Source organism: Drosophila eugracilis, unplaced genomic scaffold (genome assembly GCF_018153835.1).
Source record: "Drosophila eugracilis isolate 14026-0451.02 unplaced genomic scaffold, ASM1815383v1 contig_376, whole genome shotgun sequence".
NCBI classification, from domain to species: domain Eukaryota; kingdom Metazoa; phylum Arthropoda; class Insecta; order Diptera; family Drosophilidae; genus Drosophila; species Drosophila eugracilis.
In genome coordinates, this window is record NW_024573234.1 from 71,928 (window position 1) to 86,578 (window position 14,651).

At 43.3% G+C, this 14,651-nt stretch overlaps 1 protein-coding gene across 4 annotated transcripts in view; it reads right to left on the reverse strand.

Moving 5' to 3' along the window:
* Positions 1-13,793, reverse strand: part of LOC108118533 — an 84,828-nt gene extending 71,035 nt beyond the window's left edge. Inside the window, exons 1-2 of one of the 4 annotated variants that reach the window (XM_017231285.2) lie at positions 13,740-13,793; positions 2,860-2,939 (exon numbers count right to left, since the gene is read on the reverse strand). The gene's annotated coding sequence lies outside the window, so the exon portion shown is untranslated. Of the gene's footprint in view, positions 1-284; positions 598-989; positions 1,338-2,859; positions 2,940-13,739 lie in introns of those variants that run through there. The other 3 variants (XM_017231283.2, XM_017231282.2, XM_017231284.2) reach the window with 3 other exon arrangements.
* Between the last annotated feature and the right edge of the window lie 858 nt (positions 13,794-14,651).

A 14,651-nucleotide genomic window follows, 5' to 3' on the forward strand; every position in this document is an offset into this window, starting at 1 on the left:
ATATTTACATGCATACATACATACGTACTTTTACTACAAAAAGACACTCATGTCAACCAATATAAGAATAATAATTTATAAACAAGAAATAGCGCCATCCGCTGGAAAGACCATTCATAAAGGCTTTCAAACGGCAGAAGATCCTGAGCATAAGAAAAGGCAAAACACTCTGTTCGTCCAGGAATAACGGATCTAACAACTAGTAAACAATCGAGAAACGCTTGCGCCTACACCATCTCACTCGCACCCACGCAAACAGAAGGGAAAGAGAACATTTCACTCACCTTCTCCTTTTTGCCAGTTTTTCACAGAGAGAGAGCGGCAGCCTTAAGTGATCCTCCTCTCTTTAGGTCTTCCAGTGCGTTTGCGCAACAACTACAACAAATGCGATATTGGAAGCCTGCGCTGGTGCTGCTGCTTCTTAAGTTGTTGTTTCTGTTGGGAATCCGGTTTTTTGTTATTTTCTTTCAACTTGTTATTTCTTATTTCCCCTTTCTTATTTGCCTCTCCTCTACGTTTTGTTGTAGTATTTTCCAAAAAATAAAAACAGCACACACTCACTCGAAAAAAAATGAACCGTACAGGAATTCCTTATTTCTGCATTTATAGAATTTTATTATTATGTGATCGATGCAATAAAAGAAAAAACAAGAACAAGTACACTCACACACGCGCGCTCGCAGAAGGAGAAGAAGAGAAAGAGCGATAGTAAGCACGTGAAAAAGAAGCCTTTTACGTTGAGTTCTCCTTCTTCGCTGTCCTTTTTGACTAACTTCTTGTGTAAAAGCTATTGCAGTTTCGCGGTCAGCAAAATGTACAACGAAAGAGAACAAGGAAGCGAGGAGTAAAACTGGAGAATCGGCAGCTATCGCAAATTCGCAACCAAGAGTGACGCACCAGCACACGCGATTATTTTTAATACAAGTTTTCAATTTCTTTGCGGCATATCGAGATCTGATCTTCTATTCTCCACTTCCCTGCCCACTTACCCGCTTTTCTGCGTTTATACTCCAACGGATATTTGTCAAGAAATTTTCTATAACTTTAGCTATCTAACTTTATCAGATTCAAGCCAATTATTCCAATGGTATTGCTTAATGAATTTCGCTCTGCTTTTTGGTTGTAACACTGAACAGAATTTGTGATATTTTATTTGAATTATTTTCTTTGCACGACGCGTTAATTTATTCGCGATTTGTTATTAATATTTCGGCTGGTTATTTTATTTCGTTTCGTTTTGTGTAATCCACTAGTGTCTCACACAAGTCTCGTATTCCGTTCAGAATTTCAACAGCACGCGCGCCCACGTCCGCTTCCAGCGAAATGTAAAAAAAAAATGGTCTCTGCCTTTGCTCGCCCGCTGTTTTGATGGAAACCAATAGAGAGAATAAGAGAGTCGGCGCTGGCGAACGAGTCTGAATCGTTTAGATTTTCGCTCTTTCTGTCTCTGCATGTTGTATTGCCGACATGTCGAGAGAGATGAGGATGCATTTGAACCTTATTAAGCCGAACATGTTGAATGATTTTGGGTGCTTTTTCATATCGCGGCACCGGTTTTCTTGCCATGAAACCAAACATGCAACTTCAACCAACCAGTTCGAACTCGCTTGGGCAGATACATACTAGGCAAACGGCAGCTATAGAGGTTGAATGCAACATGTTCGCAAACGAAATAACAAGCTGCTTTTACTTGAGCAAACATAGAGGTGTGTTGCTTTAGCCGCGCTATATGCTAAGTTTTAAAAATTATTAAACACGAAACATAAATATACTCTATACTATACTCTATATAAATTTTTAATAATTATTTGAAAGAAGCAAATTCCTCCTTAATTATAAAATAAAACCATTTTTGTTTTTAAATATGAATAAAAGGTAGCCAAATAGCTAAACGCTGCGCGACGCGCCATCACTAATGCCGTTCCAACTGTTTGTTGCGGCTCGAATGGCGTTCGGGAGAGTTTCGTTGCAACTTCGTACGCGTGCGTAACAGCCGGTTTCAAGCGCAACAGTTTGATTATTATTGGATGCCTCAAACCGCTGGAGCGTCGAGCAAGTTTGCAGTTAAGGGAATCTATGTTAAGTTAACATCTACTTGTGGCCGTAATGGTTATTAATTATTGGTCAACGCAAACTACAAATCTTAAACAAATAGATCAATATATCAATAGTGGATATGCATACACCTTACTGAATTATGACTTGAACAACAGGTTTTCGAGACGTATTACGTATTTATATAATTCTATGGTACTTCGCACTAAGCTTAGGAACTAAAATATTATCCACAAAAGCTTTTTAACCAATTTTTAATTCAAGTCCAATACAATTTGGTTTCTAAAGATCTTCCCTATTCTAAGTAAATTGAAAAATAGTCCTAATCAGTAAGAAAATTTTAAACGCAGCAGGTTAAGTGTAAATAACACGGGCATGGAATGACCACCTCCAGCACCTGTCATTAAAACGACCACAAATATTTACCTTTATATATATGTTGCGATATGCATATAAACTTCAAGTTGTGTTTTTTACTTTTTTACTTTCTGGGCCTTTTGCACTTGACTTTGAGCCACTACGCGTACTCGTTTTCATTTTCGTTGCGTAATTAGGCGCGCAGTGCATCACAATTGGCATTTCAATTTCAATGTGGCTACAACGAAGCAACAACACTGTTTGCCGACCTCCGAGGGAGGCCCCAACCCTCGCCACCAAGGTGAAGGTTACTGGTCAAAAACGGTTAGCTCGATTTGCGTTTGCGTTCTTTACTTCGTTTCTACTTGAGCTGGTCCCCACTTCGGGCAAAGTGTATTTCTGAGGTATTTTTAGAATATCTACTAATTTGTTAATATATATACTTACGTTTGTCCTTGCAGCGTTCTCCACATGCTGATTTTTCCCAGGGGATTTAGCTTTTTGAGAAAAGTTGCTGTCTAAGTTACCTATAAATATAAAATTATAAAAATAAATTATTAAACCATAGCAGAGGCGAAGGAAACGCGTAGGGAGAGAAAGAAAAGCGCTGAACACTGATTAGATTTCGACCTAAAGGGAAGGCAATAGAGAGTGTCTGGTCATTGTTTGGACTTTTGCTTTCGGCGCAGAAGGAATAAGCGAGAATTGGTTAAAACTTAGAAAGTTCTTTTGCCAGAATGTTTAAGCTGTCAATTACCTTTACGATGCCCTTCACCTCTTGCCATTCTTAATCCCTATCTGCACTTTCCCAGCCATTCATGGACAGTTATAATAACTTTTATGATGATTTCAGCTTCAGCTGACTTGCGGTGGAAAATGAGCAGAAAATAAGGAAAAATCGAGTGAAAATTAAAGGGGCGAAACGGGAATGCGATTGGGAATGGGTTGCACTGTCTTTGTTTGTGATGCTTAAATGCAATTATGCATTTCAGGACGAGATGAGGCAGCAGGCATTTCGCTGGCTGGTTGATAAATAAATTAAATGCCAATGCGCCCGGCCAATGCAAAATCGAATTAAACAGTGTAAAAAACAACAAAAATTGGCACACAAAGCCAAAAAAAAAATGAGCAAAAAACAAAAGAGACATTTCAGAAACACCAAGCTTTTCCCCCGGCGACAAGGCCGTCCAATTGAATATATTAATGCAAATTAACCCATTAATGTCTGCCAATTTCATGCAGCAAAGGAGGATTAATCCGAAAAGAGGTGGAGGGGCTGACAATTATCCCAAGGGAATGCATTCGCGTCGAGGAAATTAAAGCTCTCCCGGATATTGAATGTAGTTTTATTGCATTTCCTATGCATCCCTGCCTCAGTCACACAGCCCTGGCAAATGGAGGCAGCAGCAGCTGGAAGTTCAGAATTCGCTCCACCGAAATCCTTGGCATTATGCCTACAATTATTAAATTAAAAATTGCCACTCACTGGCGCGCCACCCGCAACTTTATGCCAAGGAAATTCAGAGGCTCTTCAACATGGGGCGGGCTGGGGTGTGGAGTGGGCGTGGTTGACAACAATGTTGGCAGCTGCATGGAAAACTTGGGAAACTTTTTAAGTGACTTCTAATAGCGAATTATGATGCAGCCGGCGGAGAGGATGAGACAAGGGCAAATGCAAGTGGGGGCAGGCGAAAGGGGCAAGCGGGTGGGCAATTTTCAATGCAATGTGGCTTGCAAAAATGGGCGGGGAGTCAAGGAGCTGGGGGCAAAAAGTTCACGCTTAAAACTTGACAACGATAACTTCATTGAGGAGTGGAAAGCGCGGGTGGAGAATCAAGGGGATACGGAAGCCACACATGCCTAAGCGGCAGAAGGAGAGAAGATGAAGATGCACTTGGCTTAAACCGGAAGTGAGAGCGAAATGTTAACGAAGTTAGTTAGTTCCTTCCTTCCTTCCTTCCTTCCTTCCTTCTTTCCTGCTCTTCTTGATTTCCAGATACACTAAAGGAAATCAGTTTATGAAACCTGAGCTCTTCACATTCAAAGCTCCTACAAACATATCCTATTTCCATTCCATTTTGTGATTTCATTTACATTTCTAAACGGAAATCACATTTAATATTTATTGGAAATTGTTGCCATGTTAACTGTTAGACAAGTTTTTGCGAGTGGATGTGTGGCTTTCCATAATGACAAAGTGCACTCTGACATTATTATCATCATCAGTGAACGCATGTCGCCGCCTGCTCCCCACACTTTTCCACATCTCCCACCCACTCCACCGATTCCGAAGACCCCAAAAAGTTGCTCGTTTTAATGAATTATGCGTACATTGATAATAATCTTCTGGTTAGCTTCTGCGTCGTCGACTGCCATCCTCCGGCTCCGTCCTCCCGCCAAGTTATGTGCTTTGGCAATAACCTGGAATGGAACTAGCCGCCACTTGCCACCGCTTGCCACCAGCAACCAGCCACCTGAAGGCCTGAGGCAGAGTAGCGTGTTGCTGTCTGCACTAATATAAAAGTTTCGTGCACTTTTAATAAGGCTGCGTTTATGACGACAGCGCCAGCAACAACAAAAACAACAAAAACAACGAAATCAACAAATACAACAAAAACGACAAAGCTGCAAGGATGCGGCGAAGAATGGGCGCAAAGTTCCGGGGAATGTGGGCGGAAGTGGGTAATGGAATTCCGCTTTTCTTGCATCAACTGCATATGACGACAAGTGTCAAAAAGTCGACAGCAGCGAGGAAACTTTTTGGGAGCAAAACAAAACAGAAAAACGCAAAAGAAAGTTCAAAAAGTGGCTAAAAGTACGAAGAAAGCGAAATTAAGGCCGTGCTGAAAATTAAGTCAATGTGAAAATACTAAAAGCAGGCAGTAATAAGTGAAACGAAATAATATTTTAAAATCAGCAAAATGTGTCTAAGTTTTCCCATGAACTTCTGGACAATCTTGGGGAAATTCCTCCCTAATTTTCCCATATTCCTGCTGCTCCTTCGGCTTCAGCAACTCTTGCCTTTGTAGCCACTCCTCCGCTGAGTAAGTTGTTTGTCTAGTTGCTGTATTTAATCGCATTATATTTGCCCCAAAGGCAAGGGAGGAGTGGCACAGGTCCCTTTACAGTGGTGCCTGCTGCATGTGGACGGATGTGGCTGTCACGAAATGCCTGCCAATGCCAATGCCAATGCCCCTTCAAGCCAAGCCCGAATCGGAGTCAGTGTCAATGGTATTTTAATGGAGCCTAATGGACGCTGCCGCAAAATGGGTGGCCAAATGTGGGGGTGGTCGTAGGGGGAGAAGGCAATCAAAGTCACACGTTAAGAGAGAGCCAGAAACAGGGGGGCAAAGTGAAAGACAAAGACGAGGAGCGAGAGCTTTATCTTTATGAATATCGCGACACTTTATGAAGGCCCCCGAAACGACATCAGTGATAAAACCGTGGAACGTGTCCAGTGGGAAAAGGAAAAAATGGTGCGGGCGTGTCACGTATTCGAAAACGCGACAGAGACAAAGATACAGATACAGATACAGATGGCCACATGACTAGGTTCCATTCTCGGTTTACGGTTCCAGTTCCATTCGCTGATCTGAGTCTGAGTTTTGGTAATCTGGGTCGCCAGCTTTTCTCTGCCCCTTTCCATCGTTTGTCACCTCATTGTCTGACCTTCTGTTCTCCCGTCTCTGTTCTCTGGTCTCTGTTCTCGTTCTCAAACTCGCGTTTCTCCTTCGCCCAATCTTAATTGATTGAGCTTAGCGACCGCGAGGCTGCTAGTAAAAGGTTTGACACACTTAACATGCGATGATTGATGGCTCTGTCCCATGGTAATGCTTGCTAAACTCTATAAATGGACGGAATCCAGAGCCAGAGCGAAAGTTCCCCACTGTAAGTGCGGTTCAGTGTACCTTTGTATCTTTTCGATCTCCGATTCTTTGCCCCACGAATTTTGTTACCCAACCAAACAGTGGTCAACAGTGGCACTGTCAGCGTCGTCACCTCTACCTGCAACTGCAATTGTAAGGCGGAAAAGCCATTGCAAGCTGCCTCATGATCACTCATCACAGTGGTCAGTTATCATTCGTTTTGATATTTTACGAGATTAATAATTCTTATTAAATCTTTTTCTGTGATCAAAAAGGTAAAGAAAACCATAATCTAATAACCAATATCTCCACATTGTTTTGGCACAACCACAGGCTATGGCCTGGCATCTTTTTGTGGGCACTCTGCTGGCAGTCGAAGCTGCCACTTAAGCGAAAAACAAGAAACACCACAGTAGCCATCAGTAGCAAAGTGGCGAGTGGCAGGTACGGATTAAGCAAGCCAACCGAAGGCGATAATGAGGATCCGCGAGTCGAAAGGTGACTGCGATGATGATGCAACCTATTTCCTGATTTCGCCATTGCCCCCGGAGTTGCCTCCTTCAAACAATGTTTCTGCCTAAGTATATGTTAGATATACGCCTTTACAGTGACAAGAAGATTTGTGTTTTTCTTTTTATGCCCTTTTCCCATGATTACATACGCCTTTGGCTTCTTCTCGACTCTCGACTCCGAAAGAGGAGGCTTGGGTGTGCGACTTTGGAGTTCACTTTTGTCGTTGGGTGTTAATGGGGAATTGAAAACCCATTTGCTGATTAATTTCTCAAAAACACAAAAAACCAAAACGAAGCAGTGGCAGAAGAAAAACATTTACGTAAATTAACTTTTCTTTTTGAACGCTCCTGGTGCTGCTGCTGCTGCTGCTCCTGTTGTTGCTGTTCTTGTTGTTCTTGTTGTTGTTGCCCGCTGCAAAAGTTTTCCATTTTCCGTTTTCGACCGAGTTCGTTGTTTGTTTGCTGTTTGTCGCTTCGCTTTTGTCGCTTTGCCTTGCAAAAAGTTAGTAAAATGTTTTTGCGTTCGTTTGCTAGTTTCTAGTTTTATTTATGCCCTCCATTCACTCTGTCACCTCTGTTCGACAGGATGTTATTACCAGAGCTTAGGGTCCTTAAAGCGGCTGAGGAAGTCAAGGAGAATCACAGATGATATTAGGGACATATAGGAGATGAACCACCCCTGTCTTTTGCTATGAGCCTGGAAGGATCCTTACTCTTCCAGAGGATTTTCAGTACTCATGATAGTATTTCTATAATATAGAGCATTCGGTAGCCCTTGGCAAACCTTCTGCTTCTCCCGCTGGTGACACTAAACTTTTTGTCTGCCCAATCAACTGCCCAAATCGGTAGAGTGCCTTTCCCCGTCCACCCGACACCGTTCCCAATGCATTATTCAGTAGAACCTGCAGCTGGATCTGGAGTCTGGAGTCTGGAGTCGGGAGTCCAAAGTCCTGGATCCAGGAGGCATCCACCAGAAACGCATGATTCCCACGGATTTGGGTTTACCTTCTCTGACAGCGACGTCTCTGGAAACTTAGATTTGTTTTCGCCCAACAGAGGAATGTGAAGAAGTAACAAAAACTATTAAAAAAAAAAAAAAACAAATAGAGCAACAAATTCGTGAACTTGCACTGTGAATCGTTCGCATATCTGCGAGATGTCTCCTTGCCCTCATCCCCTGTATGCAAAATGCTAAAGTTTAGCCAGTAAATCTTTGCAAGTGGCACATAAACTTTGCCAAAGAAACTTTTTTCGCTCCAAAGTTGCCCCGAAAGCAGAGATCTAGAAAAAAATGATACAGTGCCAAGAAGTGAAAAGGGAGGAGGACCCTAGAAAGGCAGAGTGCCAAGGAAAGTTTCACAGATGGCGTAGAGCACTGCCAAAAGTGGCTCATAGGCCACGAATTGTGATTTATGACCTGGCAATGATGTGGTGGAGAGGATGAATATCTCAGGTTATCCGGGTAAGTTCTATAGTCCGTCCTAGCATCGCTTCTGTTGAACACGGCCGGACAGTGTAGATTTCTACAGTGCAGCCTGCAATTAAGATACACAAATTCAATCTGAAAGTTACTTCCTCGAGGTCAAACTATACTAATTAATATGAACCTATTAAGAAATCATTACCTTAAGTGGCAAAGCAGTTTGGGACAATCGACAACTGATTAATGTTCATGTGTTAGCCATTGGAAGAATCGGATCAGATGGCCTAATATCATTTGTGATAATCCGTAATAATGATAGACCATCGCCGAAGTTAAGAAACCCAAAACATGTTGCCCATCGATGACAATTTGAGCTTCAGCCGAAATTGCGATGGCTTTGCCTCAACCTCTTCTTAACCCCTCCCCTAAACTGTTGGCAGCTGCAGCTCTGGTGGCACCTTTTGGGCCCCGAAAATCGGTGTTGTAATTAAGCCACAGTTAGAGCTTTAGAGCCTCAAGTGGCGATCCGAAGCGCCCAAGTATTCGGTTGCGCCACGACACCACCGCACCACTTTGCCCTGTTGCACCACCACCGCCGCCCCAAGGTCTGGCGGCTGTCTGTCATTAAGTCGCCCTGTCAGACCCTCGACAAATGAATGAAATGAATGCCTAACGAGTGACAAGCGGCAGTCAAAAAAGAGCACAAATCTTGCAGTGATGTCAAATGGAGTTGAAAAAATCAAAAAGTGTCTACGAAATAATACTGCATTTTCAGTTTTCCTCCTCAAGAGATCTCAAGCATAGCTTAGAAACGTTTTTTCTCTATCGCTTCAACAAGAATTTTGGCATTGAAGCAACTCTAATCGATATCACAGCCTTAGTTGAGGTATAAGTGTTACTATCAAATCAACATATTTGATACTTTATCTAGCTAAAACTAGCCAGTTTGGCAACACTGGACAGACTTTAGGCCAAAAAGTGCATGGGCCTGGGTTTCAATCTCAATCTCAAATAGGTGACCCCGGCACATCGGCACATCGGTACACAGTTGCAACAGATCATCTTCAGCGCCATCATCATTAGGCTTTCGCACAATCGGTGGATGAAGTTGAAAAGAGGCTTATCGCCGCATTCCCATCAGCGGCTTGAACTAATTGTCGTTTCCGATCCGAGCTCTATTTTCTGGTCAAGGGAAGGGTGTTAATTTGAGGCCAGATACGGCCGCAGCCGAAATAATTGCGCCAGAGGGGGCAGAGGGGTCTGCTAGTTGCAGTTTATTAATTTGATTAATCTTTCCTTTGGCCATCTTGGAAGTTGTCTATCGAGATTAGGATTGCAAAGGGGAAACTCTAGCATAGTAAGTCCAATTAGGCAATGTTATATCATTCAAATTAGCTGACAATCACTGGGAAACCTAAAGTAGCGAAGCTATTAACATGCAACATTTCGGGTGCAACCCGATGAAGGCTAAAGTTCTTGCCACCCTGAAGCTACAAACTGTAAGGATTTTCACATCCCATTCCCCCATCAGTTTTTTTTTCCATCCTTCCCTCCCTTTCACTTGCCAAAATGAAGCATAAATCGTTTTAGCGCTTTTGCCTAATTTTCAATATCGCGCCAATAAAAAATCTGCCAATATGGATAATGGAAAGGGGGAGAGTCGGTGGCAGTGGCACTGGCAGTGGCAGGGGCGTTTATTGGGGGAGAGGATTGACAGAAATTACATTGAAAATTGGAAAAAATAACTCTTTCCGCACCGAACTGCTTCTTTTGATCCCGCACACACACACTGCATATTGCCATTAGCACCTTCCTCACCTATATTCCCTGCCACGCCCCCGCACAATCAGCAGCCCCTCTTGCAGGTTCAAGATTTATGTGCCATACGTTGAGCGTTTTTTCCATCGTTCTGTATGGAGAGGAAGAGGGGAGCGGGTTTTAGGAGGGTCTTATTGCAAAGATACAAATTTTATTTTTCCAGCTTTTCCCCCCTTTCCCGCTGCATGGCTTATGATCATATTTTTCCCATTTGCCACTTTTTTCCGCTGCTAAAAGCAATCAAAACTTTTTCATTTACAGACTGCGAGGGCAAGCAGGCCGCCATTCATTTACCATATATATAAATATTTTTTATGCATTTTCTCGGTGCTTGGAGTCAAGGTGAAAATGGTTTGACATAAACGGCGATGGCGACATCATTTTCAGGCCAGGTAAATTGATTGAATCCATAATGAGAAATATACGATACTTATCCCCGTGCATAATATTAATCATATCAAATTTAACCCCAAATCCACCTCTACACTGATCTTTATGTATTCTTGATGCGTCCCATACTTTTAGTTGACAATCGCCGGAGACCAAATCCCTCCATCTAAGTCTCTCGATTGACCCCTTTGGGGAACTTGCCAACTTGTCTGGCCAACCTTTCCCCATATTTCACCCCAGAAATGGCTTTGTGTTGTTTTTTCAGTTTGGATACCACACTTTTTGCGATCCATAAGCATGGGTGCAATTTATTCGGCCAGGCCGACAGTTGTGCAACCGCAGAGCACCGCCCCGTCACCCGCCATAAAGGTGACCTCAAACCCGAAACCCGAAACCCGAAACCCAATCGCCACCCCCGCAGTAAAGGGGCCCCATCCAGGAACACGCGGACTGCCAAACCAACTTCAAACTCGCAATATAAACACATAAATCCTGGCCACTGATACACAGATTCCGTTAGAAGAGGCTCCACCAATATTTAAAGGTGGGCAAAGAGTGCGCTGAAGGAGGATTATGTCTGTCCAACTTTTGCGTGCCAGCAACCGGCTACCAGCTACCAGCTAGCAGCAACAACAACAGCTTGGTTAGGAGCCTCTGCTCTACAATTTCAGCATTTGCACAGTGGTGGTCGTCAAAATAGATCCCTTAAGTGGTCTCAAATTGACATTTCAAAATATTTAAGCAACATTTTAGTAATTATACTTTCCTCCAGTAATATCTCGAGCTTTACAAATATATATATATTATATATTTAGTTTCCCCTGTTTAGAATTATTCTCGTGCCCTGCTAAAAGGGTACACCTTTTGCACATTTTTGACTGCAACTTTGGAGGAGCGGAAATGCGATGTTGCACAAAAGTTGATTCAATGCGAGGGGCAGAATGCGGAAGGGGGTCTGTTGCACATGCATTATGAATCCCCGAAATGGCTGCGATGAGCAGACAACAAGCAGTTTGCACTTAGACGGCTTATGGTCCTCGCCAGGGAAAAAAGGCAATCGCAGTCACAACTCCCAGGGGAAGAGGTTGTGGAAAGAGCACGAAAAGGCGGTCACCTACATCCATGATTGAGTGCAACTAAATCCAGTTGCTAATGCTGAATGATCTACGATGAGGGCCTGCGAGTGGAGTGCAGCCAAAGCCACTTATAAGCCAACTCTATAATATATGCTCTGTATGGGTCAGCAGGAGGTCAATGATGTGACGAACTAACTAAAGTGATGTGAGGTCTTGTTAGCAGAGTTATCTATTACAAATTTCCATATCAGAGAGACTTCCAATCGAGGATTTGTAATGCTCTTTGGAAAATGCTCTTAGATAGCTTTAATCAATCAATCTTCTTTCAACATGGATCTTTCGATTACGTAATCCCCTGAATCCACCAAACTCGAGCTTAATTATAAGGTGTCCCTCGCCTAAAACTCTTCGCTAAGCTCTCATCTCGTCTGCCTTGTGGCCCACTTTTAATGGCGCGACTTCAATCAGCCAGGTTTATCCGGGGTCTAGTTTTCCCCGCCCAGTTTCCCAACTTCCAAACTGTTCCCTTTGCTTCCCCTGCCCCCACAGGGTAAGCTGCAGCCCAGCGACATAATAACTATATCGTTGTGCATTTGGCGACCCATCCGGGAGCCCAATCAAACCGTCTGTCGGTGGCAGCACTAAATCAATGTTGGGATAGTCCATTGTTCGGCGGGTGGGAGGGGAGCAAGGGTGTTCGGTTTTCCCAAAGCGACAAGGAACTTTTCGGGAGCCGGAGGCCAAAGCCGAAGGGCTTGTTTCGCGTTGCAACACGTAGCCGAAAATGTAATTGGCAGCGGTTTTTCGCAGTGTTTGGTAGTAGCAAGGTATTTTAACCCAATTTACAATCACTGAGAATCGCTTTTAACTTAGATAAGTGTCAAAGTATAACCCTAAGTCCTAAATACCCAAATAGTCATTGGCAAGCTGACCGCCGAGTTTAATCCTGTAAACAGATAGCATCGAACTCCATATGGAGCAGCAGTGAGGAAGGGCAACTGCTCGGGGTCAGCGGGTGTCAGGTCATTCATTCTGCGCTCCCCTAATTGATAGGCCTTCTCGCCCGAGCGGAACACAAAGGAGGAGCCGCCGAAACAGAAATAGAGAAAACAACCCTCCGACGGAAAAGGATCCCCGTCGAACCCACTACGAGTCCTCCTTTATTTTCAGGGCTTATTTAATGCCTCAGTGGTGATGGCTATGGCTATGGCGATGGTGCTAGCGCTGGTGATGATGATGCACTGCCCCAGAAAAAACAGACATGGAGAAGTAAAAAAGGCGAGCAAAGCAAAGGGTCACGTATTTTAAAATGCACATAATTAAAATTTATGAGCGGGTCCTTAATAAAGACACGACCCACGAACCTCGATTTGCAGCCACAGGAGAGCGAATGCAGAACAATCGAATTAAATGCCTTCAAAACGGGGAACGGGGCGGGGCAGGTCACTGGGCAGGAGTCTTGAACCGTCCTGAACTCAAATGAGATGAAAATGTAATGGCAATTCGCTGGCAAAAAGAAAACAAAATAAAAGGAAAGGAAATGAAAACACTTGGGGGGTAGCTAGCATAACGGCGCGGGGCCCTGCTGTGAATAGGAAAGAAAGAAATAATTTGATACAGCCGTGGGCAGATAACGCTGATCGGGCTTACATTAAACAAATTACATTCCTAGCTCTAAATAGCAAAGTTATAACTACGTTTATATGTTCTGTCAGCAGAGCCTAGAAACCGTGATTAAAAAAACTGGGAAACCAGCTAAAAACTTGCTGCTTAGCCCACTGTTCGAAGTCATCTTAACCATCCTCTGGGTTTTTAGCCACCCCCAATTTTCCAGGACATCGCTGCTTGCCGCACAAGGTCAAAGTAATTAAAAGTAAACAAAGTTAGGGGCACGCCAAGACTCTTTGGATGCCACGAGAAAAAAACAACCAGGTAGAAAAACAGTTTGACCAAGGAAAGCTCTAAACCAAATTCATGTTGACGGGAAAACCTTATTAAGACATGTATTAAGTGTTGGACAGCTGACAAGCAGAAGGAAAACACAGAAGTGGAAGGTGGAGGAGAGAAACTGAAAGGTCGGAGGACTAAGCAAGAAGGGACTCGGTAGTCGCGCATGAGATACCTGTTACTCTAGAAACAGGGGCTTTCTTAAGCACTTTTCAAATAGTGATTTGAAAATTGGCTAAGTGGCTAAGTATAAAATACTAAACAGGCGAAGTGGTTCTGGACCTGCTGGACTTACAGGTTAATAGAGTCGGGATAGGAAGTCCCATTTAGGCGCCTGCACTCGATGCTCCTGCGTCGATCCTCTCAATCCGGGCGTTTACCCAATTCATCAGGATGCTGGGATTCGCGGCTAGGCGACAAGATATCACTGAAAAACGAAAGGTTTAAAATCAGCAATTCTTAGGGACACATGCATATTTGTCATTGTGTTACTTGATACTCCTGCTTTTGTTATATTTTGGATGCCTTTTGAAGTGGACGTCTTTGATTCGAGTCCAGAGTTTTTAATTGCGAGAGCCTGCAAAACCAGAAGATTTTAATACCAAACCAATTTAACTTCCAAAAGGAAACTTTGAGCTTTAATAATTACTACTTGCAGTTCAATGACAGTCCAGTGAAGAATAAAGATGGCTCTCGATGAGGGCATTTACCCAATTCATCAATATATTGGGATCCTTCGGTAGCCAGCACATAGCTCACACTGAAGATGCGATTCCGATCGCTTTTAATTGGGAGGACCTGCAATAACAAGAAAGCTGGAGCTTAAATTAAACTTCTTAAGAGGTTCACGAGCAGCTCGAAATTAAAATAATTACTGCTGGAAGTGCTATCGAGAGTAAGCCAGAAATGAGAAACGTAAGGGGCTCGCCGTAAAATGGAAAATAAAGGTAGAAAAGGCAGAGGAGGACAACGTTCAGAGCCTTCTGGGCGGCAGTGAAAAATCGGTGATCAATCGAAGAAGATTTCCCATTTTCCGCCCAATACCCAATTCCTCTGCCGCTGTCATAAATAACTCGAGCTTTAAGCATTATAAACCGCATCTGCAATGGCACAACGCCGTCTGAGACCCCCCACTGAGTTTCACTGCATTTTAAGCCTGCGAAATCACTTAAATTGTCTACTTTTTTTTGGTTAATTTCTTTTCATC